Here is a 10553-nt window from a genome sequence, read left to right as displayed (position 1 = left end):
GCCAGACTCTGTCTCAATCAATCAATAAGTGTGGCACATGCCCGTCCTGTCTCTCTTGCTTCCACTCTCGCTATGTGATGTGACTGCTACCACGTCACCTTCCACTGAGAAATAAAAGCTCCCTGAGGCCTCCCCAGAAGCCAAGCAGATGCCAGTGCCATGCCTATACAGCCTGCAGAACCGTGAGCCAATTAAGCCTCTTTTCTGTATAAATCACCCAGTCTTAGGTATGTCCTTATAGCAACACAAGAACAGCCTAACACAAGCACAAAACAAAGTCCTGGAGATGCAGAGATAAGTACAACAGGGTTCTGTCCTCACAGCTCACTCGTGCAAGGAGTCCTAGCAATAAGTGTGGTGGATAATTTTCAAGTTTGGTTTGGGATTATCTCACCTTGTTCGAACCACAAAAGGTGAAGCAATTTCAGATTGTAAGTTGTTATGGTCATGCTGATGGTCAGGGTGCAAATAGAAAAGTTCAAGCCATTCCAAGGACTGTGCTGGTCAGCGCAAGATATACAGAGATACACTGAGGCCTGGCATGGATAAATAAAGATTGTATGCCTATGTAAAAATGTATGGGGTCATAAGAGACAAGCCATCTTTCCCCATCTGCTGTAACAGCCTTAGGGAAAAAAGTCCAGTGGAATCCTGTACTGGTCCGTTTTCACACTGCTGATAAAGACATACCCAAGACTGGGTAATTTACACAGAAAAAGAGGTTTAATGGACTCACAGTTCCACGTGGCTGGGGAGGCCTCACAATCATGGCAGAAGGCAAAAGCCACGTCTTACATGGTGGCAGATAAGAGAGAATCAAAATCAAGCAAAAGGGGAAACCCCTTATAAAATCATAAGATCTGGTCCAGCATGGTGGCTCATGCCTGTAATCCCAGCACTTTGAGATGCCGAAGTGGGTGGATCACCTGAGGTCAGGAGTTGGAGACCAGCCTGGGCAACATGAAGAAACCCCATCTCTACTAAAAATACAAAAAATTAGCTGGGCATGCTGGCAGGCACCTGTAATCCCAGCTATTGGGAGACTGAGGCAGGAGAATTGCTTGAACCTGGGAGGCGGAGGTTGCAGTGAGCCAAGATAGTGTCACTGCAGTCCAGCCTGAGTGACAGAGTGAGAATGTCTCAAAAAAAAAAAAAATTCATCAGATTTCTTGAGATTTATTCACTACCATGAGAACAGTATGGAGGAAACTGCCTTCATGATTTAATTATCTCCCACCTGAGGAATTATGGGAGCTACAATTCAAGATGAAATTTGGGTGGGGACACAGCCAAACCATATCAGATTCTTAAGGACTTGGGCAGGGAGAGGAGGTCTATGAGAGAGCTGAGCACCAACTCAGCTGCCACAGCTGACACCTTATTCAGATATCTTGAAGTTGACCTTGACCCTTCTGGGTCTTTTCATAAGAACAAAAGAGCTACTGAGAGTGCAGCCACCAGGCCAGCCAAGTCCTGGCTTAAGAAAGTTATCAGCATTATTGCATCCTTCTCCCTCCAAATCTTTCCTACAGAGAAATGCCTGGCCTTTGAGAATCTTCTACGGGGGGACCAGGGGTATGAAGTTAGTATTGATCAATGTTCTAATCTGCAGTTTTTCTCTTTTCTTTTTGTTCATGTGCTCCATCAGTAGATGTTTTCTTTCTTTCTTTTTTTTTTTTTTTAAGCCCGGGATTAAAGAGTGCTTCATTTGATTCAGCCACTTGGGTATATGAGGGAGAACTGAAACTGAATGGAAATTATTCACATGAGCCCCAGGAGCCACCCGAATGTGTGGCAACTCAGGAATACCATAATGGAGGTGTGCAGAAAGTGCTCTGTGACAGCTCACCCTGCCCTGGTTATTTAAAAAGAAAGTGAGGTGTGATTTGAGCTATCAGTACAACAGGTAATTGACAAAGTGTTGATGAAATAAACCTTCTCTCCTCATCTCTAATTACCCATAGCTCAAAGGAATTATTCTTTTCACAGCCAGACACAAAGAGCACTCTCTTCCTTGTAAAAGAGAGAGGGGCTGGGTACAGTGGTTCACACCTGTAATCCCAGCACTATGACCAAGGCAGGAGAATTACTTGAGCCCAGGATTTCAAGACCAGCCTGGGCAACATAGTGAGACCCCCATCTCTACAACAAAATTTTTAAATTAGCTGGACATGGTGGCATGCCTCTGTGGTCCCAGTTACTGGGAGGCTGAGCTGGGAGGATGGCTTGAACCCAGGAGGTTGAGGCTGCAGTGAGCCATGATTGCTCCACTGTATTCCAGCATGGGCAACGAGTGAAAGGCTATCTCAAAAAAGAAAAAAAGAGAGAGAGAGAGATTGAGGATTTGAAAATAAGACTTAGGAATATAGAGCTCACAAATGCTGGGATGAGACTCAGATCTCTGTCTCTGGTAATCAGTAGAGGGAAACGCATTCTGTGGATGTATAGATGTGATTGATGGAGCAGAACCCAAACTTACGTACATTTCCTACTTACTGTAATGACTACAGGTAGAGATCTAATTTAGACCTAGAGTTCTTCAATTCTTGGAAGAACCATTTACGTTGCAAAAATGTAAGTCATGTAGCATCTACTGTCCTAAGAGAAAAGTCTACTATGACCTATTATCTTTGGCTTGACAAAATTGTCTTCCCAGGGAAAGGTGTAATCTACTTAAGGTTCTGGCCCATTGAAAGAATGGAGACCCATACCCCAGTCTTTCTCTGCAGTATTTAAAGTTAGGGAAACGGGCTGGGTGCAGTGTCTCATGCATGTAATCCCAGCACACTAGAAGGCATAGGCAGAAGGATGGCTTCAGCCCAGGAGTTTGAGACCAGCCTGGGGAAAATGGAATACTTTTTTTTTTTTTAATTAGCTGGGCATGGTGGCATGCACCTGTACTCCTAGCTACTCAGGAGGCTGAAGCAGGAGGATCACTTAAGCTCAGGCGTTCAAGACTGCAGTGAACTTTGATGGCACCACTGCACTCCAGCCTGAGTAACAGAGCAAGACCTTGTCTCAAAATAAATAAATAAAAATAAAGTGAGTGAAACCTATGGATGGGGCCTGTTAGCTATGAAAAAAAAAACCCCCCACAAAACAAAACAACCACATAGCAATAAAGGGCTACAAGATCCATGAAGCAAAGTGACCATGAGCATTGAGAGAAACGAGACCAGCGAGGAGGCCACTGCTGTGAGTCAGAAGGGGAGACGTAGGCAGGAGTGGTCCTGTCCATGAAATGGCAGAACCTCATCTTGGGGCAGGAGCTGTCTGCCTACGAGCATCCTAAGTGTAGCCACTGCCAGTCAACAACAGTAGCGAAAAACATAAGTCCCCATGGCAGCTGCAATGCTAGATCTCTGCCCTGGGAGCACAGAGGCCTGTTCTGAAGTAACCAACTCCAGGGAGATACTAAAATATTCTCCAGCCTCCACGTCCAAACCACCCATTAAGCATGGTGGGCTGGGAGCAGGAAATTCCAGGCCAAAGATTCCTGGCCACAGTGGGCACCATGGGACTGAGAGAGAGGAGAAGGTTAGAACCGCTCCAGCTTTTTTTTTTTTTTTTTTTTGAGACGGAGTTTTGCTTTTGTTGCCCAGGCTAGAGTGCAATGGCACTATCTTGGCTCACTGCACCTCTGCCTCCCAGGTTCAAGCGATTCTCCTGCCTCAGCCTCCCAAGTAGCTGGGATTACAGGCATGCGCCACCATGCCTGGCTAATTTTTGTATTTTTTTTTAGTAGAGACGGGGTTTCTCCATGTTGGTCATGCTGGTCTTGAACTCCTGACCTCAGGTGATCTGCGCACCTCGGCCTTCCGAAGTGCTGGGATTACAGGCATGAGCCACCGTGCCCGGCCAGAAGCGCTCCAGCTTTTTATGTCATGTTGGGATGGACACCGATCATGGAGCCACTATCGGGTGGGGGGACATTATTTTGTAAAGCTCAGTTAAAAGTCTTCTGGGACTCTAGAGACCTGGGGTGTGGAGGTGGCATATTCTCTGTAACAGAGTCCAGGATGCCAGGACTGGGAAGGGGCAGATGCGGACTCAGGACCACCCCTTCTTTGTGTAAACATAAGGCCTGGAGTGCCACAAGCAAGGAGAGCCATTGTTCACAACATTCTTGTTTTCTTTTGAGATGGAGTTTTACTCTGTCACCCAGGCTGGAGTGGTGCAATGGAGCGATCTCGCTTCACTGCAACCCCCGTCTCCCGGGTTCCAGCGATTCTCCTGCCTCAGCCTCCCGAGTAGCTGGGATTACAGGCCCCCGCCACCATGGCCAGCTAATTTTTGTATTTTTAGTAGAGACGGGGTTTCGCCATGTTGGCCAGGCTGGTCTCGAACTTGTGACCTCAGGTGATCCACCCTCCTCGGCCTCCCAAACTGTTGGGATTACGGGGATGAGCCACTACGCCCAGTCCACAACTCTTTTTTAAATTTATTTTTTATTGGCCAGGTGAAGTTGCTCACACCTGTAATCCCAGCATTTTGGGAGGCCAAGGCAGGCAGATCACCTGAGGTCAGGAGTTTGAAACTAGCCTGGTCAACATGGTGAAACCTGTCTCTACTAAAAATACAAAAAAAAAATTAGCTGTGCATGGTAGCATGTGCCTGTAATCCCAGCTACTCTGGAGGCTGAGACAGGAGAAGTGCTTGAACCCAGGAGGTGAAGATGGCAGTGAGCCAAGATCGTGCCATTGCACTCCAGCCTGGGTGACAGAGCAAGACTCCATCTCTCTTTCTCTCTCTATATATATATACATAATTTTTTGAGAGACAAGGTCTTGCTCTGCCACCCAGGCTGGAGTGCAGACGCACGATCACAACTCACTGCAGCCTCAAACTCCTGGGCTCAAGCAATCTTCCCACCTCAGCCTCCCAAGCAGCTGGGACGACATGGGCACGCCACCACACCTGGCTACTTTTCAAAAATATTTTTGGAAAGACAGGGTCTCACTGTGTTGCCCAAACTGGTCTCAAACTCCTGATCTCAAGTGATCCTCTTGCCTCAGCCTCCCAAAGCACTGCGATTACAGGTGTGGGCCACTGCACCCGGCCCTATGCTTCTCAAGTCTTGATGCTAATCTGGAAACAGAAAGATGACCTTCACAGACTGATGCCACCAGGCAAGAGGTAGGTAGTCTGCTGCCTCCTGGACAAGTTCTTCCTACCCAGGTTTCTGCTGATAATGCTGGATATTCGAGTGCCCATCCAAAGGCTCATTGGTGACCCCGGGCAGCCTGTGACCAGGCACAAACACTTAAGTAGTCGCTCGCCTGGAAGAAATGAGACTTGAGCCTGAGAGACCAACTGCATCCGCCTGGCGGTGTCCAGGAGCCACTGGTACAGGAGTTCAGGACCACATACTCCCTAAGGACCCATTTACGCTTCTCAGCCCTGGTCTGTCTGAAACCAAGGCTGAGAATCTAGAAGAGCAAGGGAAAATTATAGGCTAGAAGTTCAGGAGAAAGGAACCATTGTCAGGTTGTGAAATACAGAATCAGAGCCAAACACAAGATGTCACACAGGAATAAACTGAAGAGCAAGCAGTGCAGAGCCAGGAATGAAATGGCCCTGACTTAATGGTCCAAATTCAAGGTGGCAAGTCAGAGCTAGGGCCCATTTAGGAAGTGTGAATGCCCGGGCAGGATGTAAAACAACAAGGCAGGCTGACCTGCGGGTGGTAATTCCAAGCCAGCATTTTTTATCCACACTCATCAGCTCAGTATTCTCTCCTTTACTCATCCAAAAATTAAGAAATTTTTGGCCAGGCATGGTGGCTCATGCCTGTAATCCGAGCACTTTGGGAGGCTGAAGCTGGTGGATCACTGGAGGTCAGGAGTTCAAGGCCAGCTTGACCAACATGGCAAAACCCCGTCTCTACTAAAAATACAAAAATTAGCCAGACGTGGTGGCAGGTACCTGTAATCCCAGCTAGAGGAATTGGTTGAACCCGGGAGGCAGAGGTTGCAGTGAGCTGAGATCATACCACTGTACTCCAGCCTGGGCGACAGAGCAAGACTCTGAAAAAATAAAATAAAAATAAAAATAAAATTCCAGTAATTGGAAAGTGGAACTAGAATTTTAGCTTCCTTGAAACGCTGAACATTTAGCTTCCTATGAAACTCAAGCATGCTCAATCTCTTTCTCTTCCATTAGGCAAAAGGACTTGTAAGTATCATGCTCTTTCTCTTTGAAGAGCTGGAGAAATCAGAGGCTCTGAACCTCATGGAAGAACGCACAGGCAAACCAGGCAAAAGCCAGAGTTTCAACTGCAGTCAGCCGGCCTTCACTTTATCTTATGCTGCCTTTGCCCTCCAGAGAGGTTTTGTTCCCAAAAAATCTCCGAAAGGTAAAGCCATACACACATCATTTATTTTAACATTACCCAAATGGAGAGAAAGAAAGAGGAAGTGCAGAAGGCTAGCCGGGCCACCCTATGCTGATTTGAATGAGGGGGAAGTGTGGAAGCAAGAGTGCATCTGATGAAAAATGAGCGTGCAACGCATTCGATCCAAAATCGCTTGCTAAACTCAAGTCTGAGGGGAGTTTTAGTTTGACTATTAGAGTCCTAGTAGCTGCTTTCCTATCCCCTATATATGCCAAAAGTTGGGGTGATGGCTGAGCCCAGTGCCTCTTTTGCCCAGCGACTCCCTCGCCCAGCACTTTGGGAGGTTGAAGTGAGCCCAGGAGTGGGAGGATTGCTTGAGCCCAGGAGTTCAAGACAAGCCTGGGCAACATAGTGAGACCCCGTCTCTACAAAAACTAAAAAAATTAGCCAGGTGTGGTGGTGCGCACCTGTGGTCCCAGCTACTTGGGAGGCTGAGGTGAGAGGATTGCTTCAGCCCAGGAGGCTGAGGCTGCAGTGAGCTATGATCACGTCCCTGTACTCCAGCCTGGGCAACATAGTGAGACATTGCCTCAAAATAAATTAAAAACAATACAAATTAAAATGTAAAAAACCGAAGTTGGGGTGATGATATGCACTCCAATGTTGAAAGAATAAATAAAAGAATGAAGGTACCAACCAATCAACAAAATTTGGAAAGTTGTGTAACATCATCAAAAGGATTATCTTAAGGTACAAGTTAAAAAGTGGCCTCCTGTCATATCATTTCAGGAAGTCAGAGACTACACACACACTCAGGAGGAGGAGCTGGAGAATGGCTTTCTAAAATGCCCATGCTCCCTAAGCTACTGGCTTATTAAAATTTCCATTACAAACTCTAAATGTCTCAGAGGTAGTTTTCCAACACCACCATCTTCATGGGCAGACCCATGGCGGCGATGCTGGAGGGGCGGATATGGTGACACATTGTAGACAGTGGAGGATGGGAGGATAGTGGCCTTTAAGTTTTGCATTTCTTAACATTTAAAGAGCAGTTCATTTTTGCACACTCTGAATATTTTCTCAAGAGCGGGTGTGGTTTCCCACAGTTTTGCTAAGGAGTTGCACACAGTCAAACACGCTATCTTTCATGTTACTTGTTTTTGAAAAATACAGTATTCTAAGAGTTTTCTCCTGAAATATATGTGAAAATCCTGGAGTCGTGTTTGATCTTTAAAAAGCAAACTTTAAACTTCTCCGAGTTTGCTTGTTCCAAACAATAAATAATTATGGAAAAACTAAGTGCAAGTTGAAACATGAAGCATAATTGTAGATGTTAAACAATCCAGTATACTCATTGAGAAAATAGGAAAAGATATACTTAGTTGTATGAATAATTCACTTACAATTTCATCATGAATATTGGAAGCAATTTTAATTTTGAAATGGCAGTATTTCTGCACAACCGCATCCATAATCCATATGGTTAAAAAAACAAAAATATTTCCTAAGTTGTTTATTAATTATCATAGCCTTAAAACAATCTTTTTACTGAGGAAGGATTACATTTTTTATTAACTCTTTTTCTTTTTTTAGAGACAGAGTCTCACTCTGTCACCCAGGCTGGAGTATAGTGGTATGATCATAGCTCACTGCAGCCTCTAACTCCTGGGCTCAAGTAATCAAGTAATCCTCCTGCCTCAGCCTTCCAAGTAGCTGAGATGACAGGCAAGTGCCATCAAGCCTGGCTAATTTTTTTTTTTTTTTTGAGGAGTCTCGCTCTGTTGCCCAGGCTGGAGTGCAGTGGCATGATCTTGGCTCACAGCAACCTCAGCCTCCCGGGTTCAAGTGATTCTGCTGCCTCAACCTCCTGAGTAGCTAAAATTACAGGCATGAGCCACCACACCAGGCTAATTTTTTTGTATTTTTAGTAGAGACGGGGTTTCATCATGTTAGCCAGTCTGGTCTCGAACTCCTGACCTCAAGTGATCCACCTGCCTCGGACTCCCAGAGTGTTGGGGTTACAGGCGTGAGCCACAGCACTGGGTCCTGGCTAATTTTTTTAAGTTTTATTTTTGTAGAGACAAGGTCTTACTATGTTGCCCAGGCTGGTCTCAAACCCTGAGCTCAAGTGACCCTCCCACCTCAGCCTCCCAAAGCACTGGGATGACAGGCATGAGCCACCATGCCCAGTCTCTATTAACTTTTAAATGGTTGGTTAAAAGATCAGAACTATTGTTTGATTGATGTTATATGTTACAGGTTGGCAAGGTTATTTTCTTTTTTTTGTTTTTGTTTTTGTTTTTTTTGAGACGGACTCTCACTCTGTCACCCAGGCTGGAGTGCAGTGGTGCGATCTCTGCTCACCGCAAGCTCCACCTCCCAGGTTCACGCCATTCTCCTGCCTCAGCCTCCGGAGTAGCTGTGACTACAGGCGCCCGCCATCACCCCCGGCTAATTTTTTTTGTATTTTTAGTAGAGATGTGGTTTCATTGTGTTAGCCAGGATGGTCTCAATCTCCTGACCTCGTGATCCGCCCACCTCGGCCTCCCAAAGTGCTGGGTTTACAGGCATAAGCCACCGCACCCACCCTGCAAGGTTATTTTCAATGCCATCTTTTGGTTCAGACCTTCCAAAGCTCTGCCAAAGCCCCAATTTTTCTTGAACTTTCATCCCATCCTAGACCTCCATGCTGAAACTCAGACCTCAATCTCAGATCCTGGGTTTTCTGGCTGGAGTTGCCCTTCCTGCCTCTCCTTGCTACTCCTGGAACCCCAAAGCAAACCAGCCTCTTAGGGCCAGCTCACTTCCCATCCTTTCTGGACCCCCTTCCTCACCTCCTCACCAGCCCACTCCACATGGTGTGATATAATTTGTATCAATTGTATGTCCTGTCACCGGAACAAGGTTATCCTCCCAGTGGGCAAACCATGGTGTATTCTTTCTTTAATTCCCTGTAGGTGCCCAGCTATGACGTCCAGCACTTCATTTGTTGATTCAAAGACCTGGGTTAAAATACCAGCTCTGCCATTTCATTCAAGATTCCCCTGAATTCACATTTATTGGACACTATGGTATGTCGAAACTGTGCTCTGATGAGGGAATGAAAAGCTGAATCAGGTGTGACTACTGCTTTCAAGGTGCTGCAGACTTTATTGTGTTTCCCCAAGTTCATATGTTGAAGCCATAACCTCCAGTGTGGCTGCATTGGCAGATAGGGCCTCTAAGTGGGTAGTGGAGGTTACATGTGTCATCGGGGTGTGGCCCTGAACCAATAGGATTAGTGTTCTTAAAAGAAGAGATGCCAGAAAGAAAACAAAAAGAAAAAGAAAAGAAGAAAAGACAGGCCAGGTGCAGTGGCTCTCACCTATAATCCCAGCACTTTGAGAAACTGAGGCAGGAGGATTGTTCAAACCCAGGAGTTTGAGACCAGCCTGGGCAATATAGTAAGACCCCATCTCTACAAAAACTTTTTAAGAAAGAAAGAAACTGGCTGGGCATGGTGGCTCATGCCTGTAATCCCAGCACTTTGGGAGGCCAAGGAGGGCAGATCACAACGTCAGGAGATTGAGACCATCCTGGCTAACACAGTGAAACCCCGTCTTTACTAAAAATACAAAAACAAAATTAGCCAAGCATGGTGGTGCGTGCCTGTAGTCCCAGCTACTCGGGAGGCTAAGGTGGGAGAATGGCGTGAACCCGGGAGGTGGAGCTTGCAGTGAGCTGAGATGGTGCCACTGCACTCCACCCTGGGTGACAGAGCAAGACTCTGTCAAAAAAAAAAAAAGAAAGAGAGAGAAAGAAAGAAGAAAGAGAGAGAGAAAGAGAAAGAAAAAGAAAGAGAGAAAGAGAAAGAGAAAGAAGAAAGAAGAAAGAGAAAGAAAGAAAGAAAGAAAGAAAAAGAAAGAAAGAAAGAAAGAAAAAAGAAAAACAAGGAAAGAAAGACAAAGAAAGAAAGACAAAAGACACCAAAGCTAATTATTTCTCTCCAAGAACACATACAAAGGAAAGGTCTTGCAAGGTCATAGCGAGAAGGTGGCAGTCTGCAAGTCAGGAAGAGAGCCCTCATCAGAAACTGAATCCCTGCCTACAGAATGTGAGATATAAATGTCTATTGTTTAAGCTCCCTATCTGTGGTACCTCATCATGGCAGTCTAAGCTGACTAAGACACATGAAGATCAGAGCTTAGAAGTAGGAACAGGCGAGTTGGGTGGGGCAGGC

The 10553-nt window shown here is 45.9% G+C and overlaps 1 long non-coding RNA gene across 1 annotated transcript; it reads left to right on the top strand.

The window, feature by feature from the left end:
* The first annotated feature begins 4855 nt into the window (after positions 1-4855).
* LOC129393185 (uncharacterized) lies at positions 4856-10237 on the top strand. The gene is made up of 2 exons (XR_008619888.1): positions 4856-6355; positions 9292-10237. It is a non-coding gene; the product is annotated as an uncharacterized LOC129393185 (long non-coding RNA).
* Positions 10238-10553: the final 316 nt, after the last annotated feature.

Source organism: Pan paniscus, chromosome 8 (genome assembly GCF_029289425.2).
Source record: "Pan paniscus chromosome 8, NHGRI_mPanPan1-v2.0_pri, whole genome shotgun sequence".
NCBI lineage: Eukaryota > Metazoa > Chordata > Mammalia > Primates > Hominidae > Pan > Pan paniscus.
The sequence above is the reverse complement of the archived record's forward strand: the minus strand, read 5'-3'. Positions and strand labels throughout refer to the sequence as shown.